The sequence below is a fragment of the Phoca vitulina genome, unplaced genomic scaffold (genome assembly GCF_004348235.1).
Source record: "Phoca vitulina isolate PV1807 unplaced genomic scaffold, GSC_HSeal_1.0 scaffold35, whole genome shotgun sequence".
Lineage (NCBI taxonomy): Eukaryota > Metazoa > Chordata > Mammalia > Carnivora > Phocidae > Phoca > Phoca vitulina.
In genome coordinates, this window is record NW_022589738.1 from 9,068,963 (window position 1) to 9,094,378 (window position 25,416).

Genomic DNA, 25,416 nt, shown 5'->3' on the forward strand with positions numbered 1-25,416 from the left:
TATAAATGCAAAATATATCAATATGCAAATACATATAAAACAAAATAATGAACAAAAAAAAATCACTGGAAATCCACAAGAGCAGGATGGGAATGACAGAATAAAGGGCCAGTGAACTTGAAGATACATCAATAGTAATTATCCAATCTGCATAACGAAGAAAGTGAAAAAAAAAAAAAGCTTCTACAGTATGTGGAGAAACACAAAAACATCTCACATTTGTATCATTAGAGTCCTAGGAGGAGACAAAAATTTGTGTCAGAAAACATTTGAAGAAGTAATACCTAAAAATCTCAAAAAGTTACAGGTTCCAAAACTCAACTAATCTTAAAGAAAATTAATGCATAGAAATCTCTGCCAAGGAAAACTATAATCTGAATACTGAATAAAATATGAAAACTAAATAAAATGTCTTTGAATATAGCCAGAGAAAACTAATGCATTGCATGTGGGGGAGTAACAATTTGAAGGATTGTACATTTTTCTTCAGAAACCATGGAGGTCAGAAGGCACTGGAGATATATTTATGAAGTGCTGAATGAAAAGGTTAACTCAGAATTCTGTATCCAGAAAAAATAAATGTCAGGAATTAAACTGAATTAAAGACATTCTCAGATGAAGGAAACTAAGGGAATGCTGCAGGAAATTTTTCAAAAGTGAAGGAAAACAGAAACTTATAACATTATGAATGAAGGAAAAGTGACAGAAATGGTATATATCTATATATATCTTTTCCTCTTGAGTTCTTTGAAACATGTATTGTTGAAAGCAAAAGATTACTGTGTCTGATGTTAAATGTCTGTAGATGTAATTCATTGGACAACTACAAAATAAAGGAGAGTAAGGGATATATATAGTGGTAAGAGTTCCACATTTCACTTGAAGTGATAAAATAGTAATTCTAAAATGCATATAGTAAACTCTAAAGAAACTAGTATTTTACTCAAAAATGTATAGTAAAGGGGCACCTGGGTAGCTCAGTCGGTTAAGCCTGACTCTCGATTTTGGCTCAGGTCATGATCTCAAGGTCGTGGGATCAAGCCCCAAGTCAGGCTCCGTGCTGGGCATGGAGCCTGCTTAAGATTCACTGTCTCCCTCTCCCTCTGCCCCTCCCCTCACCCCCCCAAAATACAAAATTATATAGTAAAAAACAAAACATAAAATGTTGACTAAAATATTCAAGTAATCCCTATGAAGGCAGGAAACAATAAACACAAAAAGAAGAAGAAAGGATGTTGAGAAGTGTAAAGGGGAGGAGAGGAGAGAAGGGGAGAAGACAACTACCATGACCACCACCAGCAGCAGCACCTGAGGGATAACACAGAAAATAAGTATTAAAATGCTAAACCAGATTATGGAATTAATTTTAAAATAGCCAAATATGTGTTATCTACAAGAAATGTACTTTAAACATAATTAGGATAAAAGTAAGACAATACAGAATGTACCATGCAAAAAGTAAAGCTAAATAAAATAAAATTGGTTTAGCTCTAAAAATAGAGCTTAAAAATACATGAAACAAAAACTGATAAAATGGAAAGGATAATTGGACACATTCACATACTTGGAGAATATATCTTCCCTCTCTTAGTAATCAATATAACAGAAAATGAACAAGTATATATTTGAACTGAAAAAGATCATCATACACTGGCAATGAATAATCCTATAGAGGAAATGAGAAAAAAATCCCTTCACAATAGCATCAAAAATAAAATATTAACAAATTTACCAAGGAGGTAAAACACTCGTATTCTGAAAACTACAAAACATAATTGAAAGAAATTAAAGAAGACATAATAAAGCAGAAACACATCCTATTATCATGGACTGGAAGACTTAATTTAATATGACAATATTACACAAAGCCATGTAATGATTCCTTGAAGTTCCTATCAAAATCCCAATGACACTATTTGCAGAAATAGAAATCCTAATCCATATGAATCTCATCCTAATCCATATAGAATCTCAAAGGACCCTGAAGAGCCAAAATAATACAGAAAAAGAATGAAGTTGTAGGATTCATACTTTCTGATTTCCAAACCTACTACAAACTGTGCTGTACTGACATAAAGACAGACATAGAGACCAATGGAATAGAATTGAGAAACCAGAAATAAACCCATACCTATATGGTCAGATGATTTCTGGCAGGGGTGCCAAAACTATGCAATAGGCACATACAGTCTTTTCAACCAACTGTGCTAGGAAAATAACATTCACATGTAATAGAATGAAGTTGAACTTTCTCCTTACTCCATATACGAAAACTAACTCAAAATGAATAAGGACTTAAATATAGGAGTTAAAACTACAAAACTCTTAGAAAACCATATTTGGGGTGGAGGAGGGGAGTGAGAGAAGAAAGAAGTGGGCAGAAACTATATTTGAAGAAATAATGGCCAAATCTTCCCAAGTTGATCAAAAACAATCTATACATCAAAGAAGCCTAACAAACTGCAACTAGGATAAACTCAAAGAGATCTGCATTTAGATATATCATAATCAAATTATCAAAAGATAGAGGAAGAGAGCAAGAGACTTATCACATACAAGGGATTTATAATAATGTCTCATCAAAAATAATGGAGGCTAAAATGTAGTGGGATGATATACTAGAAGTGCTGAAAGAAAAAAAGATTGTAAACCATGAATTCTATTTTCAGGAAAAATACTCTATAAAATGATGAATTTAAGACATACCCAGATAAACACAGTTGTTGCTAGCAGACATGTCTTAGAATAAATATTAAGGGGAGTCCATGCAGGCTGAAATGACAGTCAATGACCTTGAATCCACATGAAGAAATGAACACTGGTAAATGTAACTACACTGGCAAATATAAAATGTGGTGTAAATATATTTTGTGTTAATATTTCCCCCATCTCATTTAAATGATACTGCATAAAGCAATAATTATAAAAATCTTTGTTAATGGGCACACAATGAATAAACATGCAATTTGTATGACAATAAAACCACAAAGGAGGGGCACCTGGGTGGCTCAGTCATTGCGTGTCTGCTTCAGCTCAGGTCATGATCCCAGGGTCCTGGGATCGAGCCCCGCATCGGGCTCCCTGCTCCACAGAGAGCCTGCTTCTCCCTCTCTCACTACCCCTGCTGTGTTCCCTCTCTCGCTCTGTTTCGCTCTGTCAAATAAATAAATAAAATCTTTTAAAAAAAAAGGGGGTGCCTGGGTGGCTCAGTCGGTTAAGCGTCTGCCTTCTGCTCAGGTCATGATCCCAGGGTCCTGGGATCGAGTCCCGCATCGGGCTCTGTGCTCAGCAGGGAGCCTGCTTCTCCCTCTCCCACTGCCTGCCTGTCTGCCTACTTGTGCTCTCTCTCTCCCTCTGTCAAATAAATAAATAAAATCTTTAAAAAAAAAGCACAAAGGAGGGGGAATGAAGCTATACAGAAGCAATGTTCTTGTATGATATTGAAATTAAATTGGTATTAATCCAAAATAGATTGATAAAAGTTGTTAATATGTTAATATATTGATGATAATCCCTAGGGCAACCAATAATAAAACAGCTCAAAAATATGTAGTAAATGAAACACAAGGATATTTAAATGGTCAACTAGAAAATAAGTATTTAACAGAAAAGAAAGCAGTATGGAAGAATAGAGGATAAAAAGATAATAATCATACAGAAAGAAAATAGCAAAATGACATATAAAGTCCAACTTACCAAGAATTAAAATAAATGTAAAAGGATTAAGCCAATTAAAAGCAAAGACTGGAAGAATTAATTTTTTTAATAAATATTTTATTTATTTATTTGAGAGAGAGCTCCAGTGAGAGAGAGCATGAGCGGGGGGTGGGGGTGAAGAGCAGAGGGAGAGGGAGAAGCAGACTCCCCACTGAGCAGGCAGCCTGATATGTGGCTTGATCCCAGGACCCTGGGGTCATGACCTGAGCCAAAGGCAGATGCTTAACCTACTGAGCCACCCAGGCACCCCAGAATTGATTTTTAAAAGCATGATCCAATGGAACAGAATAGAGAGACCTAAAATAAATACACTGATTTGCAGTCAACTGATCTTCAATAAGGGTGCCAAGAACACAGTCGGTAAAGTGTACCCTCTTCAGTAAATGGTACTGAGAAAACTAGATATCCCCCTGCAAAAGAATGAAATTGAACCCTTTATCTATTATGGACATTAAATTTGTACTTAAAAACAGTCCTTCCAAAAAAGAACATTCTGGGCCAGATAGTTTCACTAGTAAATTTGTCAGTCAAAAAGAAAATAACACCAGGGCGCCTGGGTGGCTCAGTCGTTAAGAGTCTGCCTTCGGCTCAGGTCATGATCTGGGATTGAGCCCCGCATTGGGCTCCCTGCTCTGTGGGAAGCCTGCTTCTCCCTCTCCCACTCCCCCTGCTTGTGTTCCCTCTCTCACTGTCTCTTTCTCTGTCAATAAATAAATAAAATCTTTTAAAAATAAAAGAAAATAACACCAATTCTATATAGTTTCTTCCAGAAAATAGAAGAGGAACACTTTGCAACTCATTTTATGAGCCCATAATTATCTTGATACTAAAACCAGACAAAGACATTATAAGAAAAGTAAAATTCCAGTATCATTTATGAACACACAAAAATCATCAGAAATACATTACCAATGAAGGTATATGGATGGCAAGCAATCACATCAACTGAAGTTCAATATCATTAGCAATTAGGGAAAATATAAACTAAAACCACAAAGAGAAAGCCCTACATACCTATTAGGCAGCCTAAAACCACCATCGTCCTCTTCCTCATCCATATCAACATCATCAACATCTAAATACCTGACAATACCAAGTATTAGGAATGCCCTGGAGTAACTGGAATTCTCACACATCAATGGTGAGAATAGGAAATGGTAAAGCCCCTCTGGATAACAACAATTTCTCATAAAGTTAAACATAAACTTACCCGGAAATAGGGTAAAAACTAGAGTGAAGCAAGAAAATATGTATTTAACAGAAAAGAAAGCAGTATGGAAGAATGGAGGATAAAAAGATAATAACCACACAAAAAACAAATAGCAAAATGACACATAAAGTCCAACTTACATGTCACCTCAAGAACAAAATTTAAGGGCATGTCAAAAAACAAATGTTATTTCAATGTAGTATTTTCAAACACCAAAATTAATGCAGAAATCCATGAAATACAAAATATCAGAATTTGGATTGGAGAAAGATTCAATCTTACTGATTTTCCCTTGTGCTGCTGGGCCCAGTATTTCTCAGCATAGCACTGCCCAGCAGTTTCACACCCGGGTGTGTATCCCAGAAAAATGGGAACATGTTTACATGAATCTATAGCTATACTAAAACTCAGGAATCTATAGCTGTATTAAAACTCAGAACTATCCACCAAATAGTAAGAAAGTAAGTTATTCAGTAAGTACGTAAACACACACAAGTCAACACTACATTGGCATCATAAAATAGGATGCGAACATTGAAAATAGAATTTAAGTAGATGGAGAGGAACTAAGAAGGGTATGTTAGAGGCCTAAAGAAAATGAAGGCATCTGAGAGGGAGGGATCATAAGGAAGGTTCTGGAAATAGTGACCCTTTGCATAGACTGAAGCAGAGGATGTGTTTGAAACATAGAGGAAACCTTGAAAAGTCTGAGTAGGCTAGTACTATGGACAGCAGTTATAATTGGAACGCTGCCCTGCATAAGCAACACGAAAACTTTGAATGCTTTTGATAAGAGAAGTGACATATTATAGCAAAGTATAAGGGAGATTAGTTTTATGGCACTTTGTAAGGTGGATTGGAAGTGTGACTAATGAAGAGCTAATTGCATTAGCTCAAACATGAAGAGAAAAGCAGCCAAGCTAAAATGATAGCAGTGTGATTGAAATTTTTTTTTTAAAAGAAGAAAATGGTTTCAACAGTGGATAAAGTAAAAAAGAATATATATATATATATGTAATTTGTGACCTATTTTCAACTGTTCTTTGTTAATATTTCAAAGTGGGCAAAATGTTTCTACCATTTATTCTGAGAATCACATTGATTATTGATGAAACCAGTTGATAATATTTCCCTAAGCCTGAAAAACTGTTTTGAAGGCATTAAATGTATTTAGATTTTTTAAAGAATCTAATAACTCGCAATATTTTCAGTTAAATGGCAGAAAATAGTTTAATGATTATAACATAATCAAAATGGTCAGTTGAGAGCTTGTGCTAGCTAGCAAAGGTGAGAAGTCCAATTGCAATAGGTTAATTAGACATTTTAATGGTCATGAATGTTAACCTAAGTTCATAGAATGCATTCATACATACACAGTGCTTTTGTGCCGTTCATTTCTATGGTAGGTATAGGGACCTTCCTGAGCCACCACAAAGCTCAGACAGGCAAGTCATGCCAAAACATTCTTCTGGCAGTTGTAAAATGAGGAAAATCCGTAAGTTAGGTCCTGCCTTTCCAAATTTGTACTTCTCATATCTTGTCCAGCACCAGTGGGAGAAGTATTTATATGACCTAGGGACATGAACCTCTTATTTCTCCATTCAGCAAAGTTCAGCAGTCTCATTGAGTAGACAATTAAACCTCATTATGAAAGAATCTGGTCTCGTCAAATAAAAACGTAGCATTTTTCTAGAATGTGGTAAAGAAAAAATGATTAATACAAGCTTCTAGTTAGCATTTAAAATATAAAATAACAGGGAGCATTTGTATTCAAGTGAAGGGTACTTACAGTATATTGCACATGTGCAAAGAAGAGGCTTAAACGTCATCATGTAGCATCTCACATCACAAGCGCAATAAAGACAGTTATGGTAGAGCAGGAAATTAAGATAGAAAGTGGAATTAATGTGTCACCCAGTCATCTCTACTTAACGTTTTCATAGGATAGAACCTTTAAATCTTAATGAGGAAGACAAATTCCACATGTTAAAAAATAAAATGTATTGGGATGCCCACTGAAAAACAATAGAAATATTTTCCTGAACAATACTGAGTTCTTTCCGTTTGTGTCCAACTTTCTTTGGTCTTCACTTTGCAGGCACTGTATTTTAATGAATATTAAATGCATAAAGTTTGAGCATAACACCAGTGCTGCTCAGGCTTAAGGAGCAAATGAGGACCTAATAGGATTTTCCATCTTAAATTTCATGTCACAGTTGAGCATAAATTGCATTAGCAAAACTGAGCCGCATACTTTTGCTTGATATATTACCTTCTCTGACGTGTCATCCTAAAGCCAAGTAATAGATGACTTAAAGAAACTGGGCCTCTTTCAATGTCAATAACGCCTTCCACTTGAAGCTCAGTAATGGCCAGCATTATGGGAAACTTCCAGATTCTATCAGGCACTCTATCATTAGTGTGACTTGAGACACTGAATAAAATAAGAGATGTTTAAAAATGCTCATTAGGAAAACAAAGAGAACTATAGCATGCTGAAACAATATCTGAAGTGAAAATGAAAGCCTTAATGTTTTGGCAAAGTCATTGTGTGTTTTCTTTAAAAAATGCAGGTGGTTATAGGGGCGCCTAGGTGGATCAGTTGGTTGGGTGGCTGACTGTTGGTTTTGGCTCAGGTCAAGATCTCAGGGTCCTGGAATTGCACTCAGGGGAAGTCCACTTGAGGATTTCTCTCCCTTTCTCTCTGCCCTTCCCCCACTTTTTGCAGGTGCGCGGGCTCTCTCCCTCTCTCAAATAAATCAATAAATCTTTTTAAAAAATTAAAAATGAAGGTGGTTATAAGTTCGATTACATAAATACATTTTATTTCATTGGGGGTTTTTTTGTTTTTTTTTTTTAAGATTTTATTTATTTATTTGACAGAGAGAGACATAGCGAGAGAGGGAACACAAGCAGGGGGAGTGGGAGAGGGAGAAACAAGCTTCCCGCCAAGGGTGCCCGATGCAGGGATCCGTCCCAGGACCCTGGGATCATGACCCAAGCCGAAGACAGACACTTAACAACTGAGCCACCCAGGCGCCCCTTTATTTCATTGTTTTAAGATTTTATTTATTTGAGAGAGAGGGAGAGAGAGCATGAGCAGGGGGGAGAGGGAGAAGCAGGCTCCTTGCAGAGCAGGGAGCTAGACGCAGGGCTTGATCCCAGGACCCTGGAATCATGACCTGAGCCAAAGGCAGATACTTAACCGACTAAGCCACCCAGGCGCCCCTACAGAAATACATTTGATACTAAAGTTTACATTTTCCTTTTGGGGTAATCATTTTGGGGGGCATCTTATCTGGTCTCCACTTGTTTACTAAGAAATGGTAGCTTATATCTAATGAACCCTGCAAATTTAACCAGCAGAGAATATTTTATAAAGAAAATAAGAGATCTGGAAGATAAACCCAAGAATTGGGATAATAGGCATGATGCATGAGGGAGTTTTGTTCAAAATGGCTGATTGTGAAATAGTCGTTTAGCTTTCATTTCTTCACATAGAAAATGCATGTTTTCTCTGAAAATAGTTGCAAAAGCCTCATGACATTGCCTGAGAAAGAATTCCAATTTTTAAATTGTATTACTAGTGTCCACAGACATATTACTGCATGACACCCCATTATTATCACTTCAGTGTGTGACGGGTGCGGAGTATAGCCCACGGTACAATGGGCAAACCATTTTTTATGTCAAATGGTAAATGTGGTGGTTATGGAAAAGGGAGAAGAATATGCTTTACCGATACCAGCCACAGAACTGATGGCTTTCTGCAACATCTTTTCAGGGACAACATTCTTTCCCTAAGTTCACATCCCTTTATGGTCTTTCACACACATACTACTGAGACACAGATCCCAAAATGGACAGTAATCTGTGATGCCAGAGCCTATGGGCATGACCGGAAGCTAAAAACAACCTATTTGGGCTCCAATGCAAACACTAGGAACATTCCCTGCTGATCTGCTATGGAAATTTACTCCCAAAAGTACTCTCACCAGATTGGGTTTTGTTTAAACTAAGTGCTTCACCGGGTGCCTGGCTGGCTCAGTTGTTAGAGCATGCAACTCTTGATCTCAGGGTTGTGAGTTCAAGCCTGACATTGGGGGTAGAGACTGCTTAAAACTAAAATCTTTCAAAAGGAAAAAAAAAAAGTGGTTAAAGTACTACTGGCTCAGCCTTACCAGGGATTTAAGGTTTACCAACATCTCTGATCACATCTTTTAAGCCACATTTAAAGGGGACTCCCTTTACAATGACAATTTGTGATCATCACTTTAGTTTCTCTGAGTCTTCTGTGAGTAAACTGCTAGTGATACTAAGGTTGGAACTAGAATTTGAGATTAGACAGATAAGGATTGTATAGTTTTGTGATGTACTGTCCGCGCCCTTGGACAAGTTTCATAATTTTGTAAAGTCTCAGTTTACTCATGTTTGTTTCACAGATTTATGAGATTAAGTAACATGTAACACAACATTTGGCACATCATGAATTTTCTAGATATGTTAGCTTTCTTCCCTTTCTCATATCTGTCTTAGTGCCATAAAACAAAATAAGTCAAACTAAGTAAATGTGAAACCTAACTTCTTCAATATGTAAATAAGTGCCATCTGTATATCAGTGAATCAAATTATGGGTTTGACCTCAGTCCCATGTCACTGACATTCCTGTTATGATCGGGATGGTTTTGGCAAGTGAAGGACTTCTTGAGCAATTTTTTACTTTTTTTACCCTTTTAAAAAATGAGGTGGAGGTTTTGTTTTTGTTTTTGTTTTTTTTAATGAGGTAGATTTTACATCCACTGAAATAAGTTTCTTCATACCCCTTCCCAGTCAATGGCATCCTCTATATCGCTTTCTATTACTATGGGTTAGCATTGCCTGTTCTACCACTTTACATAAATGGAATCATACAGTATGTATTCTTCTGTGTCTGTTTTTTTCACACAGCAGGAAATGTTTGAGATTCATTCATGTTGATCCACATATCACTAGGTTGTTGCTTTTAACTGGAGAGTGGTGCTCATTTGTATAAATATATCCAAGTTTGTTTATTCCTCTCCCTTTTTGCATTTTTCTGTTAGTGTTTCAGTTTGGAATGTACTAGTGTTCATGTTGAGCAGATAAAAAGCTAAAGGGATCATTAAGATAATTAGTATTTGAGAATATACTCCAGGATACATGATATGTATGGGTCAATTCCAGGCCACCACCTGTTTTTGTAAATAAAGTTTTATTGGAAGACAGTAAGCCCATTCACTTTTAAATTGTTTATAGCTGCTTTCATGCTACCATAGCAGAGTTGAGTAGTTGTGACAAAGAACGTGTGACCCACAAAGTCTAAAATATTTCGATGCAACTCTTTGTAGAAAAAGTTTGCTAATTCCTATTCTAAAATGATTATTAGAGGGGTGCCTGGGTGGCTTAGTCAGTTGGGCATCTGCCTTCAGCTCTGGCGGTGATCCCGGGGTCCTGGGATCGAGCCCCGCATTGGGCTCCTTGCTCAGTGGGGAACCTGCATCTCCTTCCGCCTGCAGCTGTCCCTGCTTGTGCTCTCACTCTCTCTCTGTCAAATATATAAATAAAATCTTAAAAAAATAAAATAAATAAAATAAAATTATTATCAGACTGATTAATGCTATATGAATTCTGCACCCAGTCAAAATGTCTTCACTGAGTTAAGTTGTAATATTAGGGCTTTGATTTTTATTTAAATAAATATAAAATGGCCAAAGGCCATGGAAATAATATTTCTCCATCTTTTATTTTTTAAAAAAGCCATAATTTTAGGTCATTGACCATTATTATGTAGTACAATGGACCTCAAAATATTAAAATTGAAAAATTACCTAGAGTTTCTCAAAAGGATATGGTATTATGAAGCAATGTGCATTTTCCTTTACCAAACTATGAAAATATGTGATGCATAGTATTTCCCTTTCTACCTCTTCCTGCCATCCAGGAAGAGTTGAATTTAATATTCTGTCCAAAGTTTTGTTGTAATTTTTCTTATTTTTTCATAATTTTGAACAATTGCCTTTATATTTACTGGTGTTATTTATAAGTGTCTCTTCCAGTGAAGCGAATCAAATACATTTTGAACAAGGAATGACAGAAGACAATTAATATGTACATATATGCATAAAACGGAATTGTTAAAATACTTCAAACCATCATACAACGTTCATAGAAATTTATGATTCTCGTGCATACAAACTATCCTAAATTGGTTTTCAACTACTTAGCAAAAAGCTCTAAATCCACAAAAATTTGAGTATAAATGTGGGCACTGGCACTGCCCATATTTAAGAATATTATCTCCTCCCCTTCTAGTTGTTCCTGATATTTTTCATTATCATTAAGTTGACACAATAAGAAGCTAAATGTGAACGGATACTAAAACTTGAAACCAGAAACATGTGATGATCAAAGAAAAGATAAAATGGGGTGATGTTGATGTTTATAATTTACGTTCTTCTTGAAGCTTCATTTTATTAACTGCTTCCTAAATATTATTCTGGTCTCATTTATTAATTAGGCATCAATATCCAAGGCCATTTTAAAGACAGTCATGACCATGTTAGTAGATACTTTATAGTAACAGTCAAAATACAGTCATAATTGAAAAACACAATTGATAATTTTGATTATTTGACAGGAAAGGAATATTCTTGGCCATCAATACTGTCATTTCTCGAGAAAGATTAGAATACAATTGCACAGGTGAGAATGCGTTCCCCTCTAAAGAGCAGGCAGCCAAGAGGGGTCACATATCCCTGGGCCTGGGGGACAAAGCTTCCAGAAATGCTTCTACAATTGGAGGAAGGGGGTTCTGGGAAGAAAGGAGATGTATACATTAATGTTAATTTTGTACTAAAAAAGAAGGTCGCATGCTTCCCTGGATCTTTTCATGAGACCTAAGGTGATAGAGTAGCTTAGCAATGGAGGGCGGATTGCCACATCCTGTGGCACTCTGTAGGAAAGGCAAAGGCAAACACATAAGTATCCTCCTTAACAAGCAGGCCCATAGTCATATTGTCTGCGGTGATTAAATGTTCACGGTGTATCGATGGCCACATTAAATTAGCATTGTTAATTTAAACGTTTCGGTTTGATTGTTCTGTTATTATGTAATTTATACACTGATGACTTCATTTTTATAGCTGCATTGAAGATGTAAGCTACAGATAGGCTTTTTTATACATTTGTTTGAACCTACTGAAGTAATTGTCTGGTAAAAATCATTGAAGCCCACAGAGGGAGACCAAAATAACTTTGGTCCTTTCCTTAAATTGTCTGAACAATGACCAAGTTTGAGAAGCATGACTTTGAAGAAGTAACAAATGCTGTTAAGGTGATCCCCTTGACAACAGAATAAGTAAAAACTGTCCTGTCAAAATAAGCTTGAATATACAAAGCAAATCAACACAGAGACATTTTTTCCCTCACCTATCAGTCTGGCAAAAAAATCAGTGTTTGACCATTCACCTTTCCGTGACACTATGAAGCACCAGGCAGTGACCTCCACCCCTTTGATCCAGCAATCCTCCTTCTAAAAAATCTACCAAATACACCTGCATATGCACAAATTGACAAGCTTTTAGCTAGATCAATGATTCTCAAAGAGTGAGAGGGAATGATTTTGCCTTCTTCCCCTAGGGGATATTTGGCAAAGAAGGGAGAGATTTTGGGTTGTCACAACTCAGGGAGGATGTGTGGTACTGGTATCTAGTGGTTAGAGGCCAGGGATGCTGCTAAGCATCCTGCGATGCACAAGATTGTCAACAAAAAATGAGTCGTTTCAAATATTGCAGAAGTTGAGAAACTCTGATATAAATCAATTCTTTTATTTATGTGATAAACTATGCTACTTTCCTTAGTTCCTGCCTTCTGTTTTGCTTTCAGATTTTAGGGATATTTTTTTGTGATTCTGGTCAGCATTTATGGTTTAGGTCTGTTTTGCTTTTTGTGTCATCCTTGCTCAGGGGCTATGTAATCTCTGTATCGTTCCAATTTTAGTAAATGTGCTGCCGAATCTAGGGCAGGTCTGTTTTGCTTTGATTCCTATGTGATAGATGAACTTAGAAATATCTATTAAGTTAAAATACCTTAATAATTAGAGAACCTTAAGGAAAAAAAGTTTAAGTGCCAGAACAAAAGCAATTGTAAGCATTTATTTGCTGTCCCTTACTTAGATTTTGTGCATCCCTGCACTGAAAATCTAACTTAGAGCTTTGAAACCAGCAAAATACAACTAGATTTTCACCAGATACACCAAACTCCACAGGGTACGTCATTTTATCATTTCCTTTTGCGAATATTCTGTGTTTCTAGAGGGTTCTTTGACACAAATGCTGCCTAAACAAAGTGACAACTGCTGAAGGCAAAGAGGTTGTGCAAGTTCACTGCTAATTGTGAGCTGTATGACTCACACATTTTGATCACATGGAGCCCCAAAACTTTTCAAATGTTTATTAAAAAGAGCTAACACATAAATCAGAACAGTACAGCTGCCTTATGAGAAGTACTGTACTGTGATAACACAAAGTTTACATCTACTTAGCAAAGGTGTATACATTTTGTACTTGAAAAATCTTTAAGATCTTTTATCTTCCTGATTCTCCAAAACTTGATTGTATAAAAGCCTATTTTTAGGAGCTAACTTTCCCTTTCCCTCTCCATAAAAAAATATTTTGAAATTGAGGAAAACCTCCACCAAAAAAAAAAAAAAATCAGCCATTCCCTCATGTTCTTCCTCCCTCTCACGTTCATTGTATATACTAATCTACCTTCAGAGATGCCAATACTGTATATAGTTGATATCCACAAGTATTTCCATTTAATTATTGAAGCCTTGGGGCGCCTGAGTGGCTCAGTCGTTAAGCGTCTGCCTTCAGCTCAGGTCATGATCCCGGGGTCCTGGGATCGAGCCCCGCGTCGGGCTCCCTGCTCAGTGGGGAGCCTGTTTCTCCCTCTCCCATTCCCCCTGCTTGTGTTCCCTCTCTAGCTGTCTCTCTCTCTCTGTCAAATAAATAAATAAAATCTTTGAAAAAAAAAAATTATTATTGAAGCCTTTATAGGAATGGCGGTATCAAAATGAAACTAAGAAATGAGAAACTAATTTTAACTTCCGAAGCATTGAAACTCCTGTGCGGATCTGTCTCTATAGTTGTAATAATTCTAAGAATCTCCATCAGTAAAAATAGAGATATAATTATCATCTGGGGACAGACGGTGAGGCAAGTAATAATGATGTGAGCAAATGTCCATGCTACATATATCCCCCTTGTCTAGAACTCAAATACATTGGATATAAGGCCCTAAGGGAGAGGAACAGAATCACCATTGACAAAAATCATGATTAAAATAATCATGATTCTACATTATGTTTTAAAGCTGATCTGTTAAGAGTCTCAGTATTTTATTAGAAAAATCATATTCTCAATTAAGAAATAAGCCTTTTGCCATGTTCCCAATTTGGACAGAGTCTGTAGTCATTCTATGTGGATTGAGTTGTTGACAGCTAAGACAGTGTATTATCTGGTTGTTGGATAAAATCAGGTTCATGATAAATATAGGTGGCAACTTTAAAAGAATAAATGCAGGCTTCTAAAATAAGTATTTTAAAAGTTCAAAGCTGCAAGTCAACAGTCCTTAGTCCTACTGTAATAATCCTTTTAATATTGGAGAAATTTTCTACACTTTTTAAAATGTTAGAAAGACACTTGATGAAATCAGTATTCATAATAAGTATCTATTTAACTTCAATTATGTTTGAATAGGTATGTAACTACTCACTTCTGTTGTTTTTTCTATCTTACAATATATAATGGTTAGCACAGGCTTGTCTTCTCAGAAAACCTCCCATTGTCAATTGTCCCCCATACTGAGAAAATATTTATGAACCACTAAGACCTATAGATGACAAGTCAGTTAAACTTTCTAGCTGTGGCTAAATTCATGGATATGGGGGAAATAATACTGCCTCCAAGGCCAATGTACTTTAAAAAGAACATTTTTTGGGTGTCTGGGTGGTGCAGTCGGTTAAACATCAGGCTCTTGGTTTCGGCTCCGGTTGTGATCTCATGGTCATGGGATCAAGCCCTGAGTCCAGCTCATGCACAGTGCTGAGTTTGCTTGAGATTCTCGATCTCTTCCCTCTTCCCCTACCCCACGTGTGCACGTGCTCTCTCTAAAATAAATAAATGAATCTTTAAAAAGAAGAAGAAGAAGATGATTTTTCTGGGGTGCCTGAGTGGCTGAGTCAGTTAAAGATCTCACTCTTGATTTCTGCTCAGGTCATGATCTCAGGGTTATGAGATGAGCCCCAGGTTGGGTTCTGCACTCAGCAAGGAGTCTGTTTGACCCTCTTCCTCAAATAAATAAATAAATAAATAAATAAAGTCTTTAAAAAGAACATTTTTCTTGTGGTTTATATTTACATTTTCATTCCTTTGTTCATTAAGCAAATACTAATTGAGGGCTTTGTCCTCATTGAGCTTATGATCAATAGAATAGGACTGACAATAAGCTGCCAATGACACAACTGGTTTTAAAATTATTACAATGATAACTGCTACCATGAATAAGTAAATGAGGCGAGGAGAGTGTAGGTGCTGGGACCCTGACTGCTAATGATTTCCCCATGAGGAGACCAATACACCAAACCTGAAGGGGGGAGTAAGAGTTAGCTGGATAGAGAGGGACAAATCACCTTCAATGTATCAGAGCAGCATATGGGAATTTTCCATGGTGGAAACCAGGTTGGCCCATGTAAGAAAGAACTTTTATGGATGGGACAGAGGGAGTGGGAAGAACTTCTCAAGAGATGAAGGGGGCGGGGCGCTTCGGTGGCTCAGTGGGTTAAGCATCTGCCTTCGGCTCAGGTCATGATCCCAGGGTCCTGGGATCGAGCCCCATGTCGAGCTCCCTGCTCAGTGGGGAGTCTGCTTCTCCCTCTGCCTCTGCCTGCAGCTCCCCCTGCTTGTGCTTGCACTCGCTCTCTCTGTCAAATAAATAAACTAGATCTTAAAAAAAAAGAGAGAGAGAGAGAGAGATGAAGGGAGCAAAATAGGCAAAACCATGCTGGGTATGGTGAGGATTTGGGATAAGAATAATTGGAGGCCACTGAATGTTTTTATGTGCTTACGGAAGTAATGTGCTCTTTTAATGGTAAAGTGAGCAAAAGGGGTTAGGAGAGAAGTCAATGAAATTTCCCCAGTAGTTCAGGGCAAGTAGTACCTTGCAAGAGGGTGAGAGGATGATACAGATAAAGTGAGAGATACATGAGCAGTCCTGACTGACTAGAATCACAAGCTTATCGCTTCTGTTCTATATTCATACTCTTTAACATATATACAAAATATTTAATCAAACAGGTTTTAGAGAATTGCACAATGATACACACACACACACACACACACAGTGTCATAATACAATAATGGTAATCATCGTTTGGATGTGCCAGCAGTCATTATATTGAAAAAAGCGGCATGTCTCCCATCCAGATAGTGTCCCTGCGTAATTACTATTCAATCTAATGTCTGAACCATAGTGCCCAAAGATCAAGTAGCAGGAGCTATGTTGGCCAAGGGTGGCAGTTACTTGGGTGAATTTTCTCAGGACAATGATTGAATTTTAATCAATATGGTAGAACCAGGAATTTTTAAAAACAGAATACTTGACTAAATGTGATAATTTAAAACTATTGAATTGTTAACACATTTATTTACAAAATCAATAACCATTTTAATCTTACATTAAATACATTTTATGGCAAACTCAACAAAAATATCTCCATGATGGAGAAATGAATATCAAAGTATAATGGAAATTGTTAGCCACGTTACTTCCCTTATTTTCTGTAGTTTCCTGTGCTGTAATAATAAGCATGTACATTTGTTTCACAAAAGGACAAAACAAGAATTTATACCTTCATATAAGAAATGAAGGTAATTACCGAAGACAAAACTGAAATAGGCTAGATTACAAGGTATTCAAAGAAAATAGAGGATGATGGATAAATTACCAGGAGCTACTTTCTTTGAACATATAATTAAGAAATGCCATCCACATACTCTTATTATTTTTATAAAATTGCATCTTTTTGAAGGGGTATTTCATTTACATGTTTTTACTTCACTTTTGTAAGGTCATTTCAAAGACCAGACATTTTGATTAACTTAAAATAACTGCATTTTCCTCTGCTATGGCTGAAGAACAGTAAGCAACAAAATGAAAATTGGCCACACACCTGATGCTCTTCTTACATGTTTTCTTTTGAGAAAAGATACCAGAAATGAAAGATAAAGGAACTGCCTGAAACACAAATATTTTATCTGAGCTTTTAGCAATTACATCCAATTTCAGACTCTACCCACGATTTAGGGATCATATTTTTTTATTGCTTTCTTTTCATAGAATATTCTTTTGTGTGATTCTGAAAAACCTCACTCAAAAATGGAAGATGGGCACATTACTACAGCGCTATCACAGAATACCCACCTAGAACTTTAAATGATAATAAAGGTAAGATCTAACACAGGACACTCACTGAGAACCATGCACTTTCTGCACTTTCTAAGGATTCCACATCTATTTGCACATTGAATTATCAAAAATAAACCTGGGTAACAGGTACTGTTATCATCACCACATTAATGATGAGGAATCTGAAGTTTATAGTGAGGAAATTTTTGCAAGGTCCACAGAGACCAAATGGAAGAAGGAACACTGTCCAACTTCACAGCCTGGGATATCAGGCCTGTCAAATGGCACAACCGCAGAGAGTGTGCTATCGTCTCATAATCTGGAAGTGTGCGGGGCATAACCTATAACCTGTACAAGAGAGTGTGCTGGTCCTTAGGGTCAGAGATAGAGGAAGAGAAGGCAGCAACGGAGATGGAGCACAGACACCCAGTGAGATAATAAATTAAGAAAGCTAAACCAAGAGCAAAAAGAACTTCAACTAGTCAAATGGTAAATTCTGCTGATGCGTTGATTAAGTTCAGAGCACAAATCTGGACCACTGGATTAAAGGCATGAAAGACAAAGTTGGCGGTCTAGTCCAGGAGGGTCCTACTAAAGTGAGGAGGACAGAAGCCTTAATGAAGTGAACTGACCAGAGAAAATGAAGTGAGGAGAAGCAGAACAAAGGGTACAGCTGAAGCCAATGTGAGGTCTTGGGAGAACCAATGACAGTCTTTTCAGGGGCTGTTTGTAATTACAAACAGAATCTCACAAGAGAGTTTACATATAACATACAAACCAAACACAGCAAGCTGACTGGCCTTGGGTGAAATGAGACCAGCCGGACACATAAAGCAGCCAATCAGACACAGAAGAGACAAGTTAGTCAAAGAACAATGCCCTTGAGCTACAAAACACCTGGGAAATAGAAGAGCCACAACTCTGATATGCAGCTAAACATTAAAACCACTCCCTACAGGGAACATCCCACAAAGAAAAGTCACTGAACTAATCGCCAGAGAGGCACAAAGAACACCTGGACCAAGAGTTACTTAGCAAGAAGAAATACAAATATAGGGGAACTTCCCCCTTCAGAGAATGATCTGTAATCATCTAGAAGTGACATGGTGAAACAAAGTCTAAATATTTAAGGAGAATAATGTCCTGGTAGGACCATACCAACTGACTTAAATAGAACGATTCATAAATATAACATGCTGGATAGATGTTCATTGAACCTCTTGACAACAGTCTGTGTTTTGTTCATTGTGGCATCTGAGACAAAACATAGTATCTGACAGCAAAAGTGCTCACTTGATTGTTGCTCAATGCTGAAAGTATTAAAATGATCAATCCTGGTTAATGCAAGGAAGTTGTGCATGTGAAGAGTGGGAATGGAGAGAGAGCAGAGGGCTCCTGGCATTTTCATTTAATGAGGCTTGACAGTTTTACTGGGCCGGCGGAAAGAAGATAAAAATAAATGGAGGCTGATGGGAAGAGAGTGGTGGGGATTCTTACCTCCTACTTATTATGTTTACATAGAGGGGCCTATTCACTCACAAGGTAAAGTATGGAAGAAGAAAAAAAAAACCTCCACCTTCAACCTGCCTCCTCCAGCATGACTCACTGTCCTAGGAAAAGCAACATATTGAATCAGTGAATTTGGGTGAACCGAACATGAGCAGAGCAGCAGACCCTTCTCTTTCTGTCCCCAAAATGTGAATCTAGGAATCGATCCTTTCTCCTCCTCCTTCATGTGGAAGTTCCTTTTTCTCTGCAGGAAGTCCACTACTGGCCAACTTGATGTGCATACCTTCAATTTGGGGAAGGTAGCAATCAGACATATGTGTCCAAAATTCCAAACCACATTCCAGTTCATCTTTACTAATAATGAGCTGACATTTTAATCTCCGTCTGCCTTATTTCTACAGCTACTTCTCAGTTGGTTATAAACTCGGATAAGGGTGTAATTAGTATTCCCTCCTAAAGCCCCATCACCGTTCAAGCCACAGAGTGAAGTACTTTAATTTCTACCATATGGGATTTAAGAGACAACAAGAAAGACAAAATGGCAGGGACAGTGTGACTCTCTGTACACTAACTTAATGTGCTCGGTAAACTGTGTTTAAATTACAGTCAAGGGGGAAGATAGCTGGTTTCCCTCTTCATATACTGAAGAGTCAAATCATACTCAGAGTCCTGGCCAGATTTGTCCCTTAATAAAGAAATAGGGGAGAAGGCAAGGGCACGCAGGGACACTTAGAGTGCAAGCAAGTTGGTCACGCTCTTGAAATAATGACAGGAAAAGGAAGAAAATTATTACGAGGTATTGTTAAAAAGACCAGACAAGAGAGAGAGGTCAGCATAAAGACAGAGAAAGTATTAAAGTTGAGAGGGAACTGATCAAATCTGCTTTGGTATAGAAAGACATGCTTAGGACGCCTAGGTGGCTCAGTAAGTTAAGCATCTGCCTTCGGCTCAGGTCATGATCTCAAGGTCCCGGGATTGAGCCCCACATTGGGCTCCCTGCTCAGTGGAGAGTCTGCTTCTCGCTCTCGCTCTGCCCCTCTGCCCTGCTCATGCTCCCATGCTCTCTCTCTCCTCTCTCTCTCCAACAAATAAATAAAATCTTAAAAAAAAAAAAAAAAAAGACATGCTTCAGAGCGTGTGAGTGGCACAGTCAGTTGGGCATCTGACTCTTGCTTTTGGCTTGGGTCTTGAGATCCAGTCCCACGTGGGGATCCGTGGTGAGCGCAGAGCCTGCTTAAGGTTCTATCTCCCTCTGCCCTTCCCCCTCTCCCCCTCTTCCTCTCTCTCTTCAAAATAAATAAATCTTAAAAAAAAAAAAAGACAAAGACATGCTTCAAGAGAACAAAAAGAACATTCACAAATTAAAGTGTCTTTAGCCAAAAAATGAGCTTGTTAAATTTGATAGCACTAAGCAGAGAAAAAAGTATTTCGGAGAGAATGATGGATGAAGATAAGCCTGCAATCTTTCCATATAGCTATTTTGAACATCAAGTATTATTTTTCATTATGAAAAGTAATGAAGCAATTAAATTAGAATCATATCAAATATTGTATTTTCAAGAACATTTTGAGAGTTTATTATCCCTAATATGCCTTTCAAATTTCCCAAACTGTGTTGGCAGCTTCCTAAGACATCTTGCTCATCTAAGAGAAAGTAGACAGTTTTTAGGTAGTAACTTTTAAATTTTTTTCAGTTTTATTGAGATATAATTGACATACTGTGTTATATAAACTTAAGGTGTATAGCATAGTACCTTGATTTACATATATTGGGAAATGATTCCCACAGTAAGTTTTGTTAATATCTATCACCTCATGTAGTTCCAAAAAGTACATGTTTTTTTCCTGTGATGAACTTTTAGAATCTACACTCTTAGCAAGTTTCAAATATTTTAGGTTGTAACATTTGATCAGTTCCTATTATCAGATTTATGATTTCTTTAGTTTACAAACTGACAAGTATACAAGGCAGTAGAGTAGTGAGAACATATAATGAATCCTATATACGAACATTTCATTCTACCTTCCCTTATACATAAAATCATTTTCCTTCATTAGGATAAGTTTCCGATAGAAATCAAGCTTTGAACACTTACTCCCAGTTCAAAGTTTCTACAGTGAAATTTAATCAGCCATTAAACTTCACTTAAGTATAGCAGAATGACACAAAACAATCTTTGCACATCTGAATGGCCATTCCTGAAGTACTATAAATATCATTTGCCTGCTTTATAAATTTTGGTCCATTTTAATCAAGAAATACTTAAGAAATTTATTTGAGTCCTGAAACATGGCAGTTAAGTGTTACACATTTGAACTCTGAGGCAAATCCACTCTATTATATGCTTCCCTTATTTGCCTATTAGTCAGTTTTTACTATTAGTTGAAGAAAGGAAGGCTTATAGGGTTTCATTTATTAAAAACTGAATTTCCAGGGGTGCCTGGGTGGCTCAGTCCATTAAACATTTGATTTTTAGTTTCGGCTCATGTCATTATCTTGGGGTTGTGGGATCAAGCCTCTCCTTGGGCTCTGCCCTCAGTGGGGAGTCTGCTTCAGGATTCTCTCCCTCTCCCTCTGCCCGCCCCCTCCCCATGAGCACTCTCTCTCAAATAAATAAAAGTCTTTAAAAAACTGAATTTCCTGGGGCACCTGGGTGGCTCAGTCGGTTAAGCATCTGCCTTCGGCTCAGGTAATGATCCCAGGGTCCTGGGATGGAGTCCGCATTGGGCTCCCTGCTCTGCTGGAGCCTGCTTATCCCTCTCCCTCTGCCTGCCACTCTCCCTGCTTGTGCAATCTCTCTCTCTCTCTCTCTCTCTCTCTCTCTCTCTCTGTCTCAAATAAATAAAATGTAAAAAAAAAATTCAATTTCCAAAATTCCTCTTATTATTTTACTAAGGGAAATTCTGGTTCCAGGTTATACTATTTCCAAGATAAATGGGATTGGTTTCCATCTGTCCAATTTTAATTTGAAGAAATAATTCCATAAAGAGTCATTGGGAATGTTGCCAATAGAAAAGTCCACACTTTCCATGTGGATATATTCCAGTTTTATTTATAAATTTAAGACCTATGTGATTCATTTGGACTTATTTGCAATTACAAAATTAAAATCTACTCAGATAAAAGGAAACAGCAACTATTAAAAATAGCATTATTAAAATTTAATTGTATGAGTTAATAATACTCTCTCCTTTTTTTTGTTTATTGCAAAATGAGTACTACTTCTATCTAGCTGGTAAATAAAAAGAATGCAATTTCTCTGAGATAGCGAACTTTTTCTGTATTTCCTAAGAACCTATGGGATGTAGGTGGATATATGGGAAGGAAATTATTGTGACAAACGTTTTCTTTCATTTATTAAGAAATATTTAGGGAGGAGCTGAGATGGTGGAGTAGTAGGAAGACATTATGCTTGCCTCGTCCCTAGTACACAGCTTTATAATTATCGCATCATTCTGAACACCCAGGAAATCAATCTGAGGACTGAAAGAACAAACTGCACACAACTAGAGGGAGAAAAGAGGCCACAACGTGGAAAGTAGGAGGTGCAGGGATGTGACTTGGAGGAGAAAAGAATTGTGGGTGCTGCTGAGGGGAGAGAGGCCTGATCAGGGAGAGAGGAGAAAGAGAGAGAGGTAAAGCAGCACACAGGGGATTGCAGAAGAAAAACACTTCTCCAAAAACATTGACCAGGCAAACGAGGGGTTGATTATGGCAAGAAATGTTTAATAGTTCCCATTCTCTTCTATGTATATTATCAAGGCTACTTTATAAGAAACAGCACCCACTGATAGTTCTGTGTCCTGGGAAACGTTTTAGCCACAAGGGAACTGGGATTATTAGTCCTATCCATTATAGTAGAGCTCAGGGATGATTTCTAGTCTCAGTAGGGGATTTGACATACTGCCTAGGGCTCCATCCTAAAACCCGGAGACAGCACTCTTTGCCTTAGGAGAGAGATGGTGTATGTGAGGGCAAGAGCTTCCCACACCATGGTGTTACCAGGGACAGAAAAGTCTGTTTCTTTCTTTCTTTCTTTCTTTCTTTCTTTCTTTCTTTCTTTCTTTCGTCTTTCTTTCTTTCTTTCTTTCAATTTTATTTATCTACTTGATAGAGAGAGGAGAGAATACAGAGAGAGAGTGAGAAGCAGACTTCCCACTGAGCAGAGAGCCCCACATGGGGCTCGATCCCAGGACCCTGAGATCATGACCTGAGCCGAAGGCAGACGTCCAACTGACTGAGCCACCCAGGCACACCCAGAAAAGTATTTCGTGTATAAGTGGTGCTCAGTAAATACTTTTGGATGGATATATGAATAGATGAATAGATTTTATAAATCCAAAGTAAATAAAATATGGCAGAGACTGCAACTTGATTCCCCAATATTTATTTCCTTCTTTCTCCTTTGTTAGTAATAGAAGACCCCCCAATTATATCTTGATCTGTCAAGAGACAACATTTCCCAGGCTCAACTGCAGCTAGACATGTCCATATGACTGAGTTCTGACCAATGAGATGCAAGTAGAAATGATGCGTGCATCTTCAGGTCATGGCTTTAAAGGGAACCAGCTTGCTCTCCACTGCAGATGTGACTCCTCAATTGATGGGCAGATGAGGACAACACAAGGGATGGTAAAGCAACAAGAGAAAAGAAACCTGGGTCCCTGGATGATCTGAGACACAGGCACCACACTCCTTGGGCCTACAAGTCTAGGCTTTCATATGAAAAAGAAAAAAGCCTGTCTTATTTGTCATTGTCATTTGGTCACTGTTAAAATAACAAATATATTCTTCATTAATATGTAAGATGAGTCAGAGCACCTGGGTGGCTCAGTTGATTAAGCATCTGACCCTTGAACTCAGCTCAGGTCATGATCTCAGATAAGTTCAAGCCCCACTTTGGGCTCCACGCTGGGCATGGATATACTTTAAAAAAAAAGAAAAATGTAAGATGACTCATTGGTTTTCTATTTAAAAATTGTCCCCAAGTATGCATAGAAGCATGGAAGATCATATGCCTAATTGATTATGGTGTAACATCATCTAAGGGGGATTGGATTAAGTTTGGGGGGGGCTATCCATATTACCTCAGGAATTTCTTGAATTGTTAATAATGAATATTTAGTTAAGTAACAGAAATAGCCGTTATTATATATTAAAACTACAGTTGACCCTTGAACAACAGGGGTTTTAACGGTGTGAGTCACTTACACATGAATTTTTTAAGACAAATGTACTACAGTACTGTAAATGTATTTTCTCTTATGATTTTCTTTCCTTTTTTTAAGATTTATTTATGGGGGGCCTAGATGGCTTGGTTGGTTAACATCAGACTCTTGTTTTCAGCTCAGGTCATGATCTCAGGATACTGGGATTGAGCCCCACATCGGGCTTCACACTCGGCATGGAGTCAGCTTGAGATTCTCTCTCTCCCTCTGCCCCTCCCCCTGCTCTTGCTCTCTCTATCTCTAAAATAAATGAATAATCTTTTTTAAAAAAAGACTTTGAGAGACAGAGAAAGTGTGGGAGGAGAGGCAGAGGGAGAGGGAGAGAGAAACTTTTTTTTTTTAAGATTTTATTTATTATTTGTCAGAGAGAGAGAGCACAAACAGGGGGAGTGGCAGAGAGAGGGAGAAGCCAGCTCCCCGGTGAGCAGGGAGCCCGATGTGGGGCTTGATCCCAGGAACTTGGGATCATGACCTGAGCCAAAGGCAGATGCTCAACCAACTGAGCCACCCAGGTGCCCCAAGAGAAAGAAACTTAAGCAGACTCTGCACTCATCCAGGAGCCCCACGTGGGGCTCAATCTCATGACCCTGAGATCATGACCTGAATCAAAATCAAGAGTCAGACACCCAGGCGCTCCAGTCTCTTAACGATTTTCTTAATAACGTTTTCTTTTCCTTATCTTACTTTATTGTAAGAATACAGTATATAATACATATAACATACAAAAATATGTGTTAATCACCTGTGTGTGTTGTCGATAAGGCTTCCAATCAACAGTAAGCTATCAGTAGTTAAGATTGTGGGCAATCAAAAGTTATGTGCAGGTTGTCTCTTGTGCAAGGGGTTAGTGCTCCTATCCCCTGCATTGTTCAAGATCAACTGTTCTTTACCCTCTCTCATAACTCCTTCAGTTATATTTCATTTATATGATTTTGAAATAATTAGATCAGAGACAGAGCTGTGATAAAACTGGAATCAAAGTAAAAAAATAGATATACTTGAAGCAAACTAGCTGTGTTGGGGTGCATGTAGCTGGTTTAAATTAAAATTATGCAGGTTATGACCTGCTAATGAGGAGGCACAAAGACACCCACAAGGGTTTGGCAGGTAGCTCCTTCAGCATCCCAGCTCCCACTTTGGGGAAGTGAAAACCCCAGGATCGTTTTTGATTGAAGGGGCATTTTCAATATACCTACACACAGAAAGTAAAGTCCCAAGATTTACTACTGACAAGCCCTGGAAACCAGGCTGTGGTGGGGACACAG

At 37.7% G+C, this 25,416-nt stretch overlaps 1 long non-coding RNA gene and 1 other non-coding gene across 3 annotated transcripts in view; one reads left to right on the top strand and one right to left on the bottom strand.

The window, feature by feature from the left end:
• LOC116646056 overlaps window positions 1-25,416 on the top strand; it is a 162,917-nt gene that overhangs the window by 132,716 nt on the left and 4,785 nt on the right. The gene's annotated exons all lie outside the window — the stretch shown is intronic.
• On the bottom strand, window positions 12,864-12,967 carry LOC116646204. The gene has a single exon (XR_004302098.1). It is a non-coding gene; the product is annotated as a U6 spliceosomal RNA (small nuclear RNA).